General features: G+C 43.2%; 1 pseudogene; it reads left to right on the forward strand.

Moving 5' to 3' along the window:
• Positions 1-369: 369 nt before the first annotated feature.
• Positions 370-20,315, forward strand: LOC101412943 (cytochrome P450 2J2-like; annotated as a pseudogene).
• Positions 20,316-20,966: the final 651 nt, after the last annotated feature.

Consider the following 20,966-nt stretch of genomic DNA (forward strand, 5'->3'; position numbering starts at 1 on the left):
CATGGAGATTACATCATAGTGGAGAGAGAGAAATAGAAACATACATGTAAATACATGTATATATGTATTTATATGTTTATTAGTTTGGTGGAAAAAGTAATTGCAATTTCGCATTGTTGAAATTTGCCATTTGATATTGGAATACATTCTTAAATATATGTGGTTATGTTTTATATCATTTTAATGTGCATTTATCACTTTATGGTTTTTTTTTGCTAATGACACTACTTGCTGTTTATTTTAATATTTATTTTAGACTATGGAAATGATGTTAGACATAAAGCAAATTCGAGTGATTTTGAGTTCAAAATGAGCAGAGGAGACAACTTGCAACATCATCAATACATTTGGCCCAGGAACTGCTAACAAATGTACAATACAGTGGTGGTTCAAGAAGTTTTTCATTTCAAAGGAGAAGATGAGGAGCATAGTGGCCAGCCATTGGAAGTTGACAATGACCAATTAAGAGCAGTCATCAAAGCTGATCCTCTTACAACTACACAAAAACTTGCTGAAGAACTCAATGTTGATCGTTCTACAGTCATTTAGCATTTGAAGCAAATTGGAAAGGTGAAAATGCTTGAGAAGTGGATGCCTGATGCTGACCAAAATCGTTTTGAAATGTCATCTTCTCTTATTCTACACAACAGTAACAAACTATTTCTCAATTGGATTGTGATGTGAGATGAAAAGTGGATTTTATAGGACAACCAGCAATGACCAGCTTAGTGGTTGGACTGAAAAGAAGCTCCAAAGCACTTGCCAAACCCAGACTTGCACCAAAAAAGGTCATGGTCAGTGCTTGGTGGTCTGCTGCAGGTCTAATCCACTACAACTTTCTGAATCCCGTTGAAACCATTCCATCTGAGAAGTATGCTCAACACATCAATGAGATATACCAAAAACTGCAATGCCTGCAGCCGGCACTGGTCAACAGAAAGGGCCCAGTTCTTCTCCATGACAACACCCAACCACACGTTGCACAACCAATGCATCAAAAGTTGAATGAATTGGACTATGAAGTTTTGCCTCATCCACCATATTCACCTGACCTTTGGCCAACTGACTACCACTTCTTCAAGCATCTTGACAACTTTTTGTAGGGAAATAATTGCCATGAAGGAAAATAAAGCTATGTAAGAGAATAGACAAAGGGTGACAGAGGAGCTGCCACTTAGAGGATTAGTTGGTAACCCTCTGTTCCAAGGCAGGGGCATTTGTGCAGCACCTTAATGAAGTGAGCAGGTGGGTCATACTGGTTTATAGAGGAAGAAAATTGCAGGCAGAGGGAACAGCACAGGCAAAGGCGAAAATAGGAACATACTTGATGTGATCATGGAGACCAGAGGGGCTGGAGTGTAGAGAGTGAAGTGACAATAAGATAGGAAAGGAGGTAATGGGAGAGGCAGGGGCAAGTGTGTGTCAGGGCTTAAAGACCTGGTAATTGTGTTACATGCCTTTTTTCTGAGTGTAATGGGAAACCATCAGAGGGTTGAGAGCCAAAGAGTGAAATGACATGATTAAACTGTTAATTGCTCAATCTGTGAGCTCTGTGGAAAATAGACTAAGAATGGGATTAAGAATGGAATCAGGAAAACTATTGGAGGCAAGTACACATAAAAACTGTACTAGTGGTGTGTTCTAGGGTGGTAAGCAATTGGGGTAGTTAGAGGTAGCTGAGGCTGGATATATTTTGTATAAAGAGCTGAAATGCTCTCCTAGAGCGTGAGAAGAGGAATGACAGTAGAAAAAAAATGCACCAAGGATGACTCCGAGATTTAAGCCTAAGCAAATAAAAGAGATGGAAACAAGACTGTCTTGCAAAGTAAAAAAGTGACAACTTGTGGTCCCCATGATGGTTTTGCTTTTATCATTTAGTGCTGCAATCTCTTTCCACGGATAACAAAATTCCTTCCTAGACCTTGCAAAACACTCTTTAGAAACTGGGAGAAACTGAAATTGTTTATCATATGTTTGAAGAACACAAGAGATTGGAATCCTGCTGAAACAAGAGACTTTATTGATGCTTACCTCCAGGAAATAGCAAAGGTAAGGAAACCAAAGTCATTTCCTGAATTTTATTCTGAAAGGACAAATGGCGATATTGCTGCTGTAACAGATTGCCATGACCATAGTGTCTTAAAACATAACTTTCTGCTCATACAGCTCTGGAGGTCAGACGTGTAAAATCCAAGCAATGGTCTAAACCCAAGATGCCAACAGGGCTGGTTCCCTCTTCAGGCTATAGTTGTAGGGGAGGTTTGCTTTCTTGCCTTTTCTAGCTCCTAGAAACTACCTGGAGCACTTGGCTTGTGGCCCCTTCCCCTGATTTCAAAGCTAGCACCATAGCATCTCTCTGGCCTCTGCTCCTCTCCTTGCAGCCTTTTCTCTGTCTTTGGCCCTTTATTCTCCCTTTTTAAAGGTTTCTTTGATTACATTGGGCCCAACTTGATAACGCAGGATAATTTAACCATCTCATGAGCCTTAACTTTTTCATGTTTACAAAGTCCTTTTTTCCATTTCCAGTAACATTCAGTGCACAAGTTCCTGCAACAGGGCATGGACATCTTAGAGGATCATTGTTCAAACTACCACAGGGGGATGGTAAAAATAGAGGCAGTCTTTCAGAGAGTATAAGTTAGGAGTAGCATTAACTCAGGGTTGATGAGGCAAGTAAATTAAGAGAGGGATTAAATGTTATTTAGTCTGAGGCCTTGGGAATGCCTAAATATTGCCTTCTCATGCCCCAACCCCTACTCTCCACCTGTATCCGAAGGAGCTATCCACAGAAAGAAAACTAGCAATTGAGAATAATAATTTGGGTCAATGCCAGTTAAATATCCTTTCCTCCAGTCCCCAGAGCAGAACACAAGTAAAGCTGAGTTGGATTCCAGAGTTTAGCCTCAGTGCCTTAGTGGGGCTTCCTACCACCCTTTCCTCCATATCATTTGCTTTCCAACATTACAGGCAGGAAACAGGGAGGAAGCTAATAGGGATGTTTGACACAGTGTCTCAGTGACTCTTCTAGTTAATATACAATCCCTGAATAGGCCTCTTGATCTTGGACTCATCAGATTAGTGGATCCTGTCTCTTGAGTGGGCAGAATGATGGGTTTATTTTCCTTTCCTCTCTTATTTCATATTATTGGCATAATATTAATGGAAATATTGTTTTTATCCTCAAAGGAGGAGACTTTACTTCCTCCAAGGTGCTCAGGTATGGGACACACAATAAGAGAATTGTTGGCAAATTGAAACTTCCTGAGGAAGGGGAGAAAGATTTTGAGGTGTCATAAGGTTTTATGGAGTCAGAGAGGTTTAACCTAGAAAAGATTGATGAGGTAATATGGGAATTACTATATGAAATGGGATTTTAGTTTATTCTTTCTGTTATCAGTACAGCAAGTGTTCATTATTTGCTAAGTGTGTTTTGCATCTCTGCAATTTGTGATATGGTTTTAAGAGGGGCATATTGTCATTTTCACTTTACAAAGGAGGAAACTGAGGCACAGAGAGGTTAAGGAGCTTGCCTTAAGTCATAATGCTGTAAATAATGTGACTGATACTGGAACTCAAGTTAGTTTTATCCATAGCTCATTTTCTTTCCAGTGTACCAAGACCTTCTCTCAAATTATAGGCATAAGAAAATTTCCATCTTGATTTTCCATCTCTCCAAGTGCTGGAAGTCCTAGGTAGCTTCTGACCATTGGGGCAGGATAACACTAATAATAATGGCATAATAACTGCTGTCTCCTGAGTATGCCAAAAGAAGAGTCATTTATCCTGGGGACATTCCCTTCCAGGTTCCCTTCCTAGGTTGAAGCCCTGCGTTTGTTTTGTGGTCAAGCACAAACATTAGAAACAAGTCCATAAACAGTGTTCTTTCTAGAATTCAGGCAACGCTACTTCAAGTTTCCACAAAGAAAATTTCATTTGCAGCACCCTGGACCTCTTCTTTGCTGGAACAGAGACAACTTCTACAACACTACACTGGGCTCTACTTTACCTGGCCATCAACCCAGAAATCCATGTTGGTGAGCATGTTGGTGGTGTGCCTGGAACAGGATAGACTGCCTCCCAGAAGCTACTGCCCAAAATTTGGGGCCAGAAGATAGTAGGGCAGAATGGAAAAATCACTTGAACACTCACAAGGTGACATGGAATTGAGAACTGGAACATTCTTCAGATTTTGGGATAGTGATGAGTTCCAATAATGCAAATATAGCACAGTCCCTGCCCTCAAGAAGGCAACAACAGTCTAGTGAAGAAACAGTGGAGTCAAATGGCATTGTGCTAGTTTCCATGCAAGAGCTACATTCTCATGTGAAAATCTGGTCATGCCTTCTCCTTTTAAATATTGACTTCCCATTGACCTCTTGATTAAAAAAAAAGAGGAAATCAAACTCCTTGGTCTGGTATATAACATCCTTTGATACACCTCTTTCTACCTCTCCAGGCTCAACCCACCCACTCTGCATGGTGGCCTCACTAAATTACATGTCATTTCCATTCACACTGTCTTTATTTATGCCTCTGTGCCATCCCATGCAATGGCGCCTCTATAAAGAATGTACTTCGCCATTTTCCCTACATTGTAAACCAATAGTTTTCTTGAAGAATCTTCTCAAACACTACCTCACCCATGATGTTTCCCATTCTTCTAGGGAATTACTAGCATTTCTTCTTCTAGGGATGATCCAATGTACTTTCATCACTGTGGTCCATTCAAGGACATTGCCTGTTATATTCATTTTTCTTTTTCCAGGTCTCAGAACAGTTTGAGCAAATTGGGGCTGGGAACTGTTAGGGTACAGTTTTTCAAAAACAGTAGATAACAATTTATTAATGGTACCTAAAATCAGTTTGGTGGATCACGACCAAGTCTTTATTCTTAAATATAGAAGACAGCATGCTTTCCTTGTACTAAGGAGAAGTATGTTCTTGAAACTATTTCTTTCATATTTCATGAATGTATATACAATATGTGTGTATTTGTGTATATGTTTCCTGGAACATGACGTAAAATGCATTTCTAACTTTGGATTACATTTTTTAAAACTTTCAAAGCTACTGGTTAGGATATAGACTTTGATTCTGTAACAAGCTCCAAAAAAACCATTGCCTAAAATGTTAGTTATTTCTCTCAGGTGAAAAGTCTGACTCAAATCCCTGCAGAGTTCTTAGAGTTCCAAGCTCCTTCCAACTTGTTGCTCTGTTGTATCTAGGATGATTCCTTGTTGGCAAGAAGAAGGTTTATCACTAGGGCTGCTTTTTTGACCAATAGGAAGGGGGAAAATGAGAAGGGAGCACATGCCCCTTCTTTTGAGGGCATGTTCAAAGTGTTAACTATCACATCTGTGTACCTTCTAGTGGTCAGATGGTCACATTTAGTGCCAAGGGAACCAGGGAAATGTAGTCTTTTGCTGAACAACCATGTATCCAGTAATAAATCTCTACTACTGCAGAAAAAAAGAGGAAAACACATATTGAGGGATGACTAGTATTTTCTATCATATATTGGGTGCTCACATACATCAGTTCATGCAATTGTCAAAAACTCTAAGATGAAGGTTTATTTGTCCCCACTACTCAGAGAAGGAAATGAGGCTCACAGAATTTTAAGTAATTTGGAGCATTAATGCTATGGAACAAAAGTTCACATCCAGCATTTTCTTACATCATGGCTCAAGTTCCACTCACATATGCCTCCTTGAGAAATTAAAGTCTATAGAATTTACTACAATCTTAGTCCTTTTAATCCTGGTTATTCCATTCCTTGGCCTACCCAGGATCAAGAAAAATTATGGAATCAGCAGTTTTCTAAATAAGCCCTTAGGAAGTTTATGAACAATTTTATTTCTTCGCAACCTGGTCACCAATTGGAATACAGCAAATGAGAACTTGGAAACCATTCCTACATCTTTTGAAGAAATCCTGGAATTTTCATTAAAAATAGAACCTTTTCTTTTCCAGAGAAAGTACAAGCTGAGCTCGACAGGCCCTTCACAACAGCCAACCTTGGCTGACCTAGAGTGCTTGCCCTACAGCAGTGCCATCATCCGTGAGGTGCAGGAATGGCCAACATCATCCCCCTGAATGGGCCCAGGGAAGTGTCAACCAGTACCACCGTGACTGGATACTGCCTGCCCAAGGTAATCAGGGACTCCTCAGACCTTCAAGCCCATATTTTTAGATGTTTGGAACTTGAACTTGTCAAATGGCATATATTCATAACCTAAGGAATCACATGAATGTGGAAACAGTATATTCAATACTATTTTCCTTCTCCATTATGAACTTTAAAACTTTAGTTTAACTAGTTGTTTATAGGTACTGGGGATGTAAGGACTCTTGGTCTAAAAAAATTAGGGAATGAAGTCCTGTGGGATTTCTCAGAGTTTTACTATGCAAACGTGTGTTGTGAATCTTTGTTAGGATACAATAATCAATAGTACTACTTTCTCACAGGAGACCATCTCACAGGTTTAGAGACTTTTGAAAATACTGCTTCACACAGTGCTGGTGCCATGGAATGTCAAAATGTGACCCCAAGTGGAGCTCTAAGCACCAGCATGAGGCTGTTCCCATGATGCTGGATGGGACTAGAAGGTACACATCTCATACCACTGATGTCATTTGATAAAGAGACTCATCTGCTGCACACTTAAGCCATGCCTGGTTCGCACCCTTGTACTATTAATTTTCCTTCTTCAAGAGTGGGATTTTTCAGTCTTCTTTTATCTTTGCCTTCCCTTGCCATAGAACTTTGCAAGTAGACATTGCAGACCTGGGGAATGTAATCAGATTAGGTTCTTTGACCTCACATTCCACTCATGCACCTGGAATGCTTGATAGGATTATATAGGAAGAGATTTTTGAACAGGAGAGAAACTAAAACCTCATCCTAATTGAAACTAGTGAAGTTTGCCTTACCTGTTGCTTCTCTCTTGATGCCCTGCCTGCATTCCCTTGGTCTCCCATGGGATTCAGCCCCCTTGGTGAGGCTCTTGAAAATAACTTGTTGCCAGTAGATGTTCATGTCTTTCATTCTCTTTCCCAGGACTTCTCTGATGCCCAAGGGGATGCCCAAAGGGAGCCTGCACAGCACTGGGCAGGGGTGTGCATGAACCACCCAAGGACAAACCTCACCCAAGGGGGAATGGGAGAATGGGTGTGGGAGCTAAATGCTCCTCCAAGTTGATCCTCTGATGGAAAATTCTGAGAGCCATTTTCTCCACTCCTCAGAAAGCTCCGATCAATGTCAAGCTCCAGTTCCTCCATGGGACTTTGACAGTGTCCCCCCAGGCCCTCACTCCTGCTCCCTGGACTTACCTTCTGTAGCAGTTTGATATGGTTTTGAATTCCAAAAATAGACATTGGATTATATTTGTAATCTGGTCTGTACCTGGGCATGATTAGGTTATGATCGGGCTTTGACTGGGCTATGTCATTAGGGTGTTGAGTCTCCACCCACCCACCAAGGGGACTCACAGATAAAAGGCACGGCAAAGGACAGAATTGAGGGTTTTTGATGTTGGAGTCTGATGCTGAAGCCTTAAGATGGAGCCCCAGGAAGTAACCTCATGGAGGAAAGAGAAGCCAGCCCCAAGAAGAAGCAAGCCCTGGGAAGAAAGGAACCTTGAACCCAGAGAAGCAAGACCCTGGAAGGGAGGAACCCAGGAAGCCTGAACCCTCACAGCCATCAGCAGTCATCTTGTTCCAACACTTGGAAATAGACTTTGGTGATGGAAGTAACTTATGCTTATGGCCGGGTATCTGTAGGCTTCTACCCCAAATAAATACCCTTCATAAAAAACAACCAATTTCCAGTATTTTGAATCAGCACCTCTTTGGCTGACTAAGGAACCTCATGAACCCTGCCCTCATATCAGCCACAGCTTTCAGCAGGAGCCACAGCCACAGCAGTGGAGTTTGTACTTAGCATCAATATTAGCTGAGTACCTACTGTAGGCCAGATGAGCCATCAGTGATGACAGAGATGTACTGTGCCCCCCAGAGCTGCCAGCCAAGTGCAGAACAAAATGCCACTTGAAATTGAAGCTACAGTGTCACATCAAGATAGCACATTCAATTTTTTTTTACAGTGAAATGATTTGTCTCAAATTCCATCTGAATTCTCCAGATAATTGGTGCCATTTATTTCCAGATTCCCATATACAATACCCGATCACCTATGCAAGTTAATCTGTGGCCCTTAGTGATCCCCCTGTCCTGTCAATAAGAGAGTTTGGAGAAGTAGCAGGAGATTATAAAAGCTTTTTTTTTTTTTTGCCTAGAGAAAACAAAACATTTGCTGGTGCTTTCGTGAAGGCCTCTGCCCATGGGGGGAGGGTGAGAGACTTCTCCTTCACCTCATGAATAGGAGAGGTGGAACTATGTCTCTTAAGCTCCAGGGACAACGTCTCCAAGTGGTCCCTGAGGTTGATGAGTCCCCGGGAGCGTGGGAACATGGGAGGCTGGTACCTCACTCTGGCCAACACATGAGGGACATGTCTGCTCTGACTGGAGCAGAAAGATGGGTGAGGAGGGCAATCAAAGCATGGATGGTTCTCCAAGAAATCATGTGGCCACGTGAGAGACACATGGTACTGCACAGTGCTGTCTGAAATCCTGCCCAAGGGACCTCTGGACCCCCAAGGCCGCCTCAGCAGAGAGGTGCCTGGACTGAGGGGGCGTCCTACGACACTAGTCTTCAAGGACCTGCAGGCAAGAAGCCTCCGAAGAGGGGTGCTCCTTGGTCATTACCTGAGACCGCCCCCTCCCCTGCCTGCCTGTCACCTGCAGTCCCTACTGGCTTCCCCTTCTGGAAGCTGCACCGTCCTCGTCCTCCCTTTCTGCCGCCCGCACATCAATGGGCTCGGCCTCAGGGCCACCACAGATGTTCTCTCTGCCTGGAACGACCCACGGTCCCCTGGATTTCACAAGTCCGGATCCTCATTATCGTTTGTGTTTCAGGCCAACCTTCCTAGAGCCACCCTAGTTAAAGTATTCCCGAGCCTGTTTTGTTCCCCTTTTCATTTTATTGATACACACACACATATCTCAGGCTTTCAAGTTGAGTTAATTTTCAACAAATGGAACACACCTCTTGAATCAGCATTCGGCTCAAGAAACAGGAGAGCGCTCCGGAACAGTTCAGTTTTGCCAGATTCCACGTGGTTCGATTCGATTCGTGCTGCTGAACACCCGCACCGGGGGTGACTGAGGCCCTGAAATACAGTTCCCTGCATGTTGACCGGTGCTGCTGTGGACACACTGGGTTCATACACGGTGGCGGTGAATTCCACCTGCGTCTTCCACTTCTGGTCCACGGCTCCTGGAGGGTTTCAGAGGCCCCGCGCGGGCGGCCTGTACTTCCCTGCTTGGGCCCCTCCGCGAGGGCAAGGGCAAGGGCAAGGGCAAGCAGGCGGGGGTGCGCCGGGAGGGCTGCACCTGCCCAGCAGACGGGGCTCCTCGCGTCCCAAGTGGGCTCTCCAGGGACCCGAAGGGAGAGGAGAGGGCGCGGCCCCATCCCGAGTCTGGCTGCTCCGGCCGCCCTGCGGCCCCCACCCTGCGCCCTCCGCCCTGTTCCCCGCGCCCTGCGCCCCCTGCACTGCGCGCCCCCCGCTCTGCGCCCCCTGCCCTGCTCCCCGCGCCCTGCGTCCCCCGCCCTGCTCCCAGGCCCTGCTGTGGCCGCCCTGCGCCCGCGTCCTGCGCCCTCCCGGCAACCGCCGGACGCGGGCGCCGGGCAGCCGGGCAGGAGGACTCGTTCGAGTTCCCTGGCCGGGCGGGACGACAGGACCTCGGCCGAGAAGCTGGAAGAGGGTGGCCTGGAGGACGAGGAGGAGATCACCGCCGCCACACTGCGGGGCAAGCCCCGGCCGCCTCCCATCTCGGTGCTGTCCGCCTTCAGTTACGTCCCACCGCGGCGCCTGGACCCCAAGGAGCACAGCTACTACTCGCGCTAGGCGGGGGTGAGGCGCGAGGGGCGGCCCCGGGAGAGGGGCGGGGGGCAGGGCTGCAAAAAGGGAGAGAGGCCAGGGGCTGGGGCGGGGCTGCAAGCGAGGGGTGGGGGAGGTTAGGGGCTGGGGCGGGGCTGGGGCGGGGCTCAAGCGGGGGCGGGGGCGGGGCGGTGAGGTTTAGGGACCTGGGGTGGGTTCTGCGGAGGATTTCACAGCCGGGAGGGTTGGGGGGCGGGGTAGCTGTGCCATAACGGGGACTGGAGATCCAGCTGCACGTTGTGGAAGGGGTCTGGGGACCTGGCAGGGTGTGGGGGCGGGGCCCGGGCAGCCTTGGGGATAATTCTGGGGGTGGGAGCAGGACAGCACACTGGGAAAGGGATACCGGGAAGGTCGAATGAGTGGAATTTTTATTTAATAAAAAAAAAAAAAAAGAATGTCAAAATGTGAAGGGGAAAGAGGATTTGGCTCAATGGATAGAGCGTCTGCCTACCACATGAGAGGTCCAGGGTTCAAACCCAGGGCCCGTTGACCTGTGTGATGAGCTGGCCCAGGCACAGTGCTGATGCGCGCAAGGAGTGCTGTGCCACGCAGTAGTGTCCCCTGCATAGGGGAGCCCCACACGCAAGGAGTGCATCCCGTAAGGAGAACTGCCCAGTGCAAAAAAAGTGCAGCCTGCCCAGGAGTGGTGCCACACACATGGAGAGCTGACAGAACAAAAAGAGACACAGATTCCTGGTGCTGCTGACAAGAATATAAGCAAACACAGAAGAACACACAGCAAATGAACACAGAGAGCAAACAACTGGGGGGTGGGGGGCAAAGGGGAGAGATAAATAAAAAATAAATGCTTAAAAAATATATGAAAGGACATTTGAGACCACATGGCCAATATCATGTTAATGGTGGTGTTTCTAACACAACTCCAAGTATTTTTCCAGTTTTTACTTTCATTCCCAGTGATGGGGAACTTACCTAGGTGATAGTTTTCACTTAGTTAAATAGTTAGTTAGTAAGTAGACCCTGGGTTTCTAACCCAAGTTAGAAAGGGAGTAAAAGGAGCCAATGCTTATTAAGCATTGATTTTGTGCCATGGACTATCTAGGTTCTTTCAAAATGTCTTAGTCCTTTAATAACTTTTTAAAAAAGATTTATTTATTTGTTTGTTTATTTCTCCCTCTTCCCTCTATTGTCTGCCCTCTGTGTCCTTTCGCTGTGTGTTCTTCTGTGTCTGCTTGTATTCTCATTAGTGGCTCCAGGAACTGAACCTGGGACCTTCCGGAGTGGGAGAGAGGCAATCATTCTTTTGCAACACCTCAGCTCCCCAGTCTGCTGTACCTCATATTATCACTCCTCTGTGTCTCTTTTTATTGCATCATCTTGCTGCACCAGCTTCCCATGTGGGCCAGCACTCCTGTGTGGGCCAGCACTCCTGCGTAGGACAGTACTTCACACAGGCCAGCACTCTGCATGGGCCAGCTTGCCACACAGGCCAGCTTGCCTTCACTAGAAGGCCCTGGGTATTGAACCCTGGACTTCCTAAATGGCAGACAGGAGTCCAATTGCTTGAGGCACATCTGCTTCCCTCTAATAACTCTTTGTTATACCCATTTTATAGCTTGGGAAATTGAGGTTCAGAGAAATTAAGTAGCTTGCCCAAGGTCTCTCAGCTACTTATTAAGAGTTATGATCCAGAACCAGTTCTGTTCTGATTCAAAGGCATATATATATATATATATATATATATATATATATATATATATATCATATTCCCACCAGATATATATATGTGTGTGTGTGTGTGTGTGTATATATATATCCTATTCCCTCCAGATGAGATACTTTCCTTTAACTTTAAAGCCTCCCTGTATTTTTTTCTCAATTGGTGCCTGTTAAAATCTCCATGTCCTCACAGGGAATTCTCATCTTACTCTTACCATCCCCTTCTCCTGAGCTCTGCAGACAGCTCTCCTGTGCCCTCTAGTGTTTTCTCTCCAGAGGGCACATTCTCAGTTTCTGCCTCTGCTTTCTTACACATTGGTCAGCCACCCCAGATCCACTCCAGTTTGTTCAAGTCCCTCTGAGTGTGTCTTGCCCAAGGATGACTTCAAGTGGCAGAACCAGAGGAGCTTCTGCTTACACCTTGATCACCACTTGGTCACTCATTGGTCACTATCCTTGCAGAGCCAGGAAGTACAGCTGTTGCCTTGACTGATTTGCTCACTGATTGGTCATATTTCAGGTGATAGCTGGTGATAAAATTCCAGGGGCCATTTCCTATTTTCTAGCCATTTCTCTCGGACTCCAGGGAACCATTTCCAAGTCAACAAACTCCTACTAGTGATTTTAGCATCAACTTTAAATGTGAAAGCTTCTGAGCCCGGGAGCTGAAAAATCCAACTGTGTGATAAAGAGGTGAGGAACCAGGGCTTTGGCAGACCTGGTTCAAACATGGCTCTGCCTCCTTCACTTATGTCTGCTGATTAACCTTTCAGACCTTCAGTTTCTTTATCTGTAATGTGCTTGAGGAGGTAGAATGATGTCAAGTAGTTTGAGCACTTAAAACCTACTGTTTAGGGAAGTGGACTTGGCCCAGTGGTTAGGGCATCCGTCTACCACATGGAAGGTCTGCGGTTCAAACCCCAGGCCTCCTTGACCTGTGTGGAGCTGGCCCACACGCAGTGCTGATGCGCGCAAGGAGTGTCCTGCATTCAGGGGTGTCCCCGCGTAGGGGAGCCCCACGAGCAAGGAGTGCACCCTGTAAGGAGAGCCGCCCAGCGCGAAAAAAACCTCAGCCTGCCCAGGAATGGTGCCACACACACGGAGAGCTGACACAACAAGATGATGCAACAAAAAGAAAAAAGATTCCCGTGCCGCTGACAACAACAAAAGCAGACAAAGAAGAACATGCAGCAAATAGACACAGAGAACAGAAAACTGGGGTTGGGAGGTTGGGGAGGTTGGGGAAGGGTGGGGAATAGAAATAAATAAATAAATCTTTAAAAAAGAAACCTACTGTTTAATGTACAGAGTGCTCAAAATTAGTAGTTATGGTTCTTTATTAATTCAACAAATATTCATTGAGCACTAATGTGCTCAGATCTAGAGAAACAATCCTGAGCACAACAATTAAGTGTCCAAACAAGGAGGCTCATGTGAAGCAGATTAACTAGTGCTGGAGTAGTCTGAGAAGGCTTCCCAAAGGAGGTGATGTGTGAACTGAAGATTAAATAGTGACCAAGAGGGAGGAAAAACATTCCAGGCAGGACCCAACAGGTCTTAAAAAGGCCTTGAAATGAGTGGAGACTTGACATGCCTGAGAGACTGAAAGAAGACCACAGTAGTGGGAGAGCAGGGAGGAGGAGGAAATGGCCCAGACAAGGCTCAGATGGTGGGTCTTTAACCTATGGTGACTGGAAGCTCTGCAAGGGTTTCAGTTCCTGGTGTTTTAGGGTAGGAGGAGTGGGTGGAATGATGAAATCATTTTCAAGGCTCACTCTGCTTTCAGGGTGCATAGCAGATTGAAAGGGACAAGAGAGCATGTGGGGCAGCGTTGGTCATATACTTTAGGAGTAGAGACAAGCAAGATGGCTTGTCTAGGGTGGAGCACTGGACATGGAGTGGAGGAGGCAGCATCAAGAGAAAGTTAGCAAGTGAAGCTGACATTTGTGCCGATGTGTTTGATAAAGGCAGAGTGAGCATAAGGGAGGGTTAAGGCTGTCTCCTGGGTTCCTTGCTTGTAACTGGATAGATAGTGATGACTTTCACTGCACTACCTGATTCTATTTTTAACCCACATTGTGTGTGTGTGTGGGGAGGGGGTGATCAGTGTGACATTGGAAGCAACGGGGGGAAGAAAATGGGAAAAACAGAAATGAATGAGACTTTATTCCCTTGTGAGCTGCTACACTGAGCAATTGGTTGATTTTGGTCCAATGCTGGCAGACAGCTGTACCATTCTCTCGTTGTTGCATATTCATCCCCTCCCAGGTCCCAAGCTGGTCGTTCCCTGTAGAGAGAGACCCACCACAGGGTCAAGAGTAGCCAATCTTCCTTGATAAAATTCCCAACAGGCAGATATGTCCACACATGGACAAGAGCAGGGTCCTGGGGGAAGAGGGGGAGGGAAGAGAGTAGTAGGTGGTGGGTTTGGGAGGGCATGGGAAATTGAGGGTGTGGTTGGGCCTGGCGTGGGATCCCAAGGACTCACGCCTTTTGCACAGGCATGTTACTCGTGTCGAGCCTTGCCTGAGTCATTGCTCTCTCTCTAGGGGACCATGATCTTGATTAATCTGACTGCGTTGCACAATGACCCCACAGTGCGAGCCACTCCTGAGCATTTTCTGGAGAATGGACAGTTTAAGAAAATGAGGGAAGAAGATTTGGCTCAACGGATAAAGCATCCACCTACCACATGGGAGGTCCAGGGTTCAAACCCCGTGCTTCCTGACCCATGTGATGATCTGGCCCACGCACAGCGCTGATTCATGCAAGGAGTACCATGCCACACAGGGGTGTCCCCCACGTAGGGAAGCCCCACGCACAAGGAGTGTGCTCTGTAAGGAGAGCCGCCCAACGTGAAAAAAGTGCAGGCTGCCCAGGAGTGGCACTGCACACACAGAGAGCTGACGCAGCAAGATGATGCAACAAAAAAAGACACAGATTCCTGGTGCTGCTGGCAAGAATACAAGCAGACACGGAAGAACACACAGCGAATGGAAACAGAGAGCAGACAACTGGGGCAAGGAAGGGGAGATAAATAAATAAATAATAAATCTTAAAAAAAAAGAAAAAGAAAAATGAATCCTTCTTGCCTTTCTCAATAAGTGAGTTGTAATAAATGAGCATGAGGGTTCAGAGTTCCTCTATTAGCCTCCCCCACTCTTCTGAAGACCTTTCCTTTAGTTGGAATGTTTCCATTTGGTCCCACCATTGTGACTCTGTCTTGCTTTTGGTGGCAGCCTCAGGATTCCCTGGGCTGGGCATTTCTTCAGACTGCTCCTTGCTTCCTGAGCCTTCCCTTGTCTCTGATGGAACTTTTAGCTTCACTTTGTTCTACCTGGAGCATGGGAAGCAGAGACCCAGGCCCTGCCTCTTGCTTATGAAGAAGTTTGGTCACCTGCCCTTTTACAGGGTTTTTAAATGTTTCACATCCCTTTTAAGGGCCAGCCCACTTACACAGACATAGATCAGATGTATAATAAGAGATGGGAGGGGGCCAGGGAAAGGGGCTACTTACCATTAAGGGCATAGGGCATCAGGCACTGACTATGTCACAGGCTTAACTAGGGCAAGTTCTACTGTACTCCCTGAGAAGACTCTTCTTAAAAATTTTGTTAATATATTTAAATTGTACAAAAATTGAAATTTACAAAAGAAAGTGCAATAAAAAGAGTTACCTGTCAGGCATTCAGCCCTGAGGATATGACAATGAGTAAAATAGAAAAAAATAAATCTGTCTTCATGGAGTTTATGTTCTAGTGTAACTTTCCAAGGTTCAATTTACTACTCCCATTTTAGAGATAGTGAAACTGAGACTTAGAAGGTTAAAGATGACAACTAAAGTCATAAAGCTTATACATGGCAGTCCTAGGACTCAATGCCAATCAACGTTGTCAAAAATCAAAACTGGTGCTTTCTAGTTCTATCTCCTAAAAATAACAATTCTACATAAGAGCTCATAGTGTGGAATGAATACCCCATCATTCTTATCACTAATGCCGCTTATTATTAACTTAAAATAACATAGACATCATATTATGAAAAGGTAACATTTTGCTGGTGATGGCATGAAGACTCAGAGAGAAAGGAAGGAACTGGAATTGGAACCCAAGGCAGTGTGACTCTAAAGACTATGCCTTCCCACGGTGCTGCACTGCCCTAAGGGCATCTGGGCTGATCCTCTTTGGCTTTAAAGGTTCATCTGGTAATGTGTCACCTTTACTCACATTAGACAAATCATTTCCTAAGAGGAAAGCTGATATAAGACTTAGGAATATCTTCCAGCCTTTCTGTCTACAATAGCTTCATCTTTTGTACTGCAGTACAAAGTTTCAGCTGCATATATCAATTATTGTAATTATTGTATTGTTCCTTAGCCCTTGTTCCAGATTCATGTAATTCTGAAATACTAAAAATGTGTCGCTCTATGCATTCCACAAAATTCCCTCACCTGCTTTCTGCAACTGTGATGAGAGAAATCTTAAGAGATGTCCATGGCTTAAGAAGAAGGATCTTTCTAGTCTGAGTGATGCCTGGATAGCTTTCCTTCATATTGAAGAAGGTTTTTCTTTATAGTTGTTTCCTGTTTCCCTGTTAAAAAAAAATTCTCCCATCTGCAATAGCTGGAGTATAAAAAGCTCTACAAACATTGCCTTGCTGGGGATTTGTTACTGAGGATTGTATCTCTCCCTCTTAATTATAGATTTGAAAGCAAATTATCTCATTTAAACCTATAGCAACCCATTTATTAATATTAGACAGGAAATAGATTGATATCTCTTTTCTTAACAGAAAGAAACTAAGTTAAGAGATGTCAATACAACTGGCTGGTTTTAGCCATCACAGTCCCGGAGTGCTTTTCCTCACGCTTGGTCTAGTACTTTAAAGGCAGCCTGTCTGAGAAAATGAGGTGTGTACAACTCCTTCCCTTTACTTGGAAAAAAGACCAGATGTGGAATTACTACATATGCATGATCAGGGCAGATTGTAAAGCTATTTTAAAAATTCATATTTTCTTTTCCTCATTTAAGTCCTTTGTTTGATCCAACAGTAGAAGCAGCTTCATGAAATATAAGAATCCAGTGCCTCATTTTTTCACATAGAATTGGACTTTAGCAGAATAGAGTTGGAAATAATTTTGCCAACAACCTAGGTCAACTGTCTCATTTTGCTAATGAGGTAATTGATCTGGTTGGTTCGTGCTAATTAGTGGAAGCACCAGGAAGAAGATCCAAGCCACTTTTAATGCAGGTCAAAGGCTTGAAGTCTAAGGCTAGTGTTCATGGTTTTAAGAGCAAATTCATCCCTGCTGTCTCATTAGGGTCCTTGCCCAGTCATGTTATACAATTGTGGGAGAGATTATTTCACTTATTTGACAAGTGAGAAAAATTTATCTCTGTGAGAAATTGTGGTTTACTCTTAGCCATTTAGCTGGTTACTGATGGAGCCAGTGCCTTAACCCAGTGTTGTGGTAATTTATGGATTCTTCTAGGACAGAGGCTATTAACAAAGTGATTCGTGAGCTTGAAATTAAAAAAAAAAACATTACTCTTGTGGGGACGTGTTGGTGCAGGTGTGGTGTATTTATTAAATAATTCACAATACAGTGTGGACTTAGTAAGGGGCCATGACTGGCAAAGGGGTCTGTGGAACAACACAGGTTAAGAACCTCTGCTCTAGGATAATCTCAGCTATTAACATTATAGCTGATTTGGCACCATTGTAACAAATTTGCTATTTGCACTATTTGTGATGGGTAAAGAGATAAAAATTTTGGAAACAGATGAATTTGCCTTGCTTTGGTAGGAGACAGGTATAAAATAATATAATAAGGACAAAATAGTGAAGCACATTTACTAAACACTTTTGCATGTATCATCTAATTTTATTTCCTCAACAGATCTTTATAGGCAAAGGACAAAATGGAGGCATACATTAAACATTTTCCAAGAATATTTAATTTCACTGGAACATACAAATTAAAGGAGCAAAAATAAAATATAGAATCCACTACAAAGAATAAAACTAATTTTATAAGCATGGTGTGCATGGGAGTCCCAGGGAAGGCTATGAGGAAATAAGGGATTATAAACCTCTTTAAAACTTTTTTCTTCTTTATACATTTTTACAGTGAAGTATTGTATTATGTAAGGGGAAAATTACCTATTAAGAGCACACCCTAGAGAGCTGGTGGTAGTAGTGTGGAATGTTGTAGATTAAGGAGAGGAGGGGACATTAACTGACAGGGCAGTGTGTGACAGAATCCTAGATCAGGTGTCAGAACAGAGGGAGATGAGATGACCACATAGGGTGGCCATGGCAGTGATGGGAGTTTCATTATCTACAGGGGAGATTGATCCAACAAGTAAATCTATTAGGAGTAATGAGAGGAAGTATAAAAATAGATATGAACAAAATTAGAATGAATTCTGTGGTGTTGAATTAGAATGGGAAGTGTGCGAAGGCAGATTTTCAATTAGATAGATATAGACAAAAATGTGGTGTATATATATACATATTCTCACATTATATATATATATTTGTACATGCATTCCCCCAGCTCTGTCCACTGAAATGGCCTGGGAACAAGAACATCCTCATAGAAATGAACAAGTCTGTTTCCCAGATCTAGATATCATTGTCTACTATAAGGAACCAGGGTTTTTGAAAGATGGATGACTGGGGACGAGAAAGTATAAAATGAGCCTGGAATATTTTTTTGGCCAAAAAAATATATATACCTTATTGGATGGGCACCCAGTGGCCAACCAAATCTGTAAGATTTTAAGGATGAAAAATAAATGATAGCAACAGAATCCTATAATCCTTTTAATAAAAATAATAATCCCTTAATTCATACTGATATAAATAAAATAAATAAATAGAAATGAGGAGAAGAATGAGGATTTCCTTATAGTGGGATGCCCACTAATATATATGGAAGGAGGGATGGAATTAGAAAATAATCATTCAGAAGACTTTAGGGTAATAATTCTGTCAGGAAACATCAATGGATGCTGAAACTAGTAGATTAAATTTTATGGTTTATTTAAATAGCTTAAAATATTAATTACAAAGAGAAAAAGAACAAGGAGAGAACCAGGTTGATACCACCGTAATCAAGTGACCAAAGTTAATGTCACCAATAATGGTAATATAGCCTATGCATGAATTCAAACTTATCTAATTCTGCATCCAAGTGTACCTAGTTTTTAGAAAGTCAATTAAGTGATATAGGCCTTCTAGTCTTTGAATATTCAGAAAGGATGTGAAGACTGAATGTGTGTTCAAAGTTACATCCAGATGGAAAGTGGGCAATATGTTAATTCAGGTTTAGCTGGTATTCAAACAAATGGTTAAGCCCTAAACTAACAAAGAAAGTCTTTTTCACCCCTAAACCTCTCCTGGCCCATCACGTGTGTCTCTTGTATAAAAACAACCTAAAACCCCTACTCAGGGCTCAGCTTTTTGGACAAGAGTCCGCTGGCCCCAGCCGGTCATAATAAATCTTCCTTCTCAGAGATTCCTAAGTCCTAGCCTTCAATATACGATCACTGAATCCTCTCTGCTTCCACTATAATGGGACAAACCAAAATCATGTTCCACCTGATAGGATGAGAAGAACATGGTGTCACTTCATTGATATTCCTATTAAATGTACAAACTTACAAATTGAATCTAATCATAAGGAAACATGAGAGATATTTTACAAAATAACTGGTCTGTAATCTTCAGAAATGCCAAAGTCTTAAAAGTTAAGGAAAGACTGAGGATTTATTCGAGACTGAAGGTGACTAGGCAGCTAAATGCAACACATGATTCTGAACTGGATCCTTTTACCATTAAGGACATTTTTTGGGACAACTGGCAAAAACCTGATTAGGATGTGAAGATCAGATGTTGATAATACATCAGTGTTAATTTACTGTCTTTCATGGACCATGTATTATGTTGAATGAAATACATACCAGAGATTTCATGAGTGATATAGGAAACTTACTCTCAAATAATTCTGCAGAAACAAGTTATTTGTATTATTCTTGCAAGTTTTCTGTACATCTCAAAATAAAAGGCACACTATGGAAAGTGCCACAGTAAAAAGTTATAATTGACAGAAAGCTGTTTTGGTAATATTACTACCCAAAAAGTTTTCTTTAAAGATAGTTTTAAAATATTATTTTGCTATGTGTAGAATTATGAGTAAAAATCTATTATACTATTTTTCCAGATCAGATTAATGATAAACTACTTGAAAATTAGAATGTTTATTATTATCCAAGTGACATTTTAAAATTCTTTGTTTTACTGTACAAATTATTTGGTCTTATCTGGAGTGAGTGCATAGCTCACACAATTCATAAAATAAAGTTCTCATCTCACACACACACACATACACATACCGTATTCACGTTTTCTTTAATGCCTAAAGAGGTTACTTAATTTGCCCCAAATCAAATGGCAAGGAAGGGGGACGAGTTTAATTGAATCTCCATCCTTCTGCTTCCAGTTCTGCACTTAGTGGAGTGGGATGTGGCCAAGACAGTTGCGGGTGTGAGCTGTAGAGAGAAGCATCCAGCCCTGGGCTCCACATTGGAAGAAAAGGAAGACTGCTCTTTGTTGGAAAAACAATTGTGAGAGTTAGGGAGGCTAAAGCAGTTCCCATGGAGAAGGCCTCAAATTATTGAGTCAATCCATACAGTGATATCCCTAATAATTGAGGACAACCTGGGGAAATAAATATGCCTTGTAATTTAGAAACTGCTTTGACATTTACTTGCGTATACCTTTGGACAATTTCTTTTTAAGGACAGGAAAAAAAAATTAACTGCTGAGTTTTGTTGTGTCTTTGTTTTTATTGCTGTGTTAATTGGCATTTGAAAGGCTTCAGGTACATATCCATTTTCTTGATCAACCCAGGCTCCCACTTTTATTGTCCTGCACCCTGACCTTCCCTCCTGTGCTTCACCAGGCTAATCCCTAAAGGTATTTGAGTTTGTGATTCTGGGCTTATGCTACCTGTGATTTAGTTTGCTTGGAAGGTTGTCACAAGTACATAAAGCCCTGGGACTAGCAGGCCCTTCCATTGCTCAGATTTTGCATGGCTGACTATCAGTGTAGGAAAGAGCCTCAGGTCATCCCTCCCAACCCATTCCATCCACAGAACAGTCTTCTGTAACTCAGACCTATCAGATATCACAGATATCAATAAGCTCTCCTGGTCTTTATAACATAAAACAGCAATTTATAGGATACCAGTTTCTTGAATCCAATTCCAGGACCAAACAC

Source organism: Dasypus novemcinctus, chromosome 9 (genome assembly GCF_030445035.2).
Source record: "Dasypus novemcinctus isolate mDasNov1 chromosome 9, mDasNov1.1.hap2, whole genome shotgun sequence".
NCBI lineage: Eukaryota > Metazoa > Chordata > Mammalia > Cingulata > Dasypodidae > Dasypus > Dasypus novemcinctus.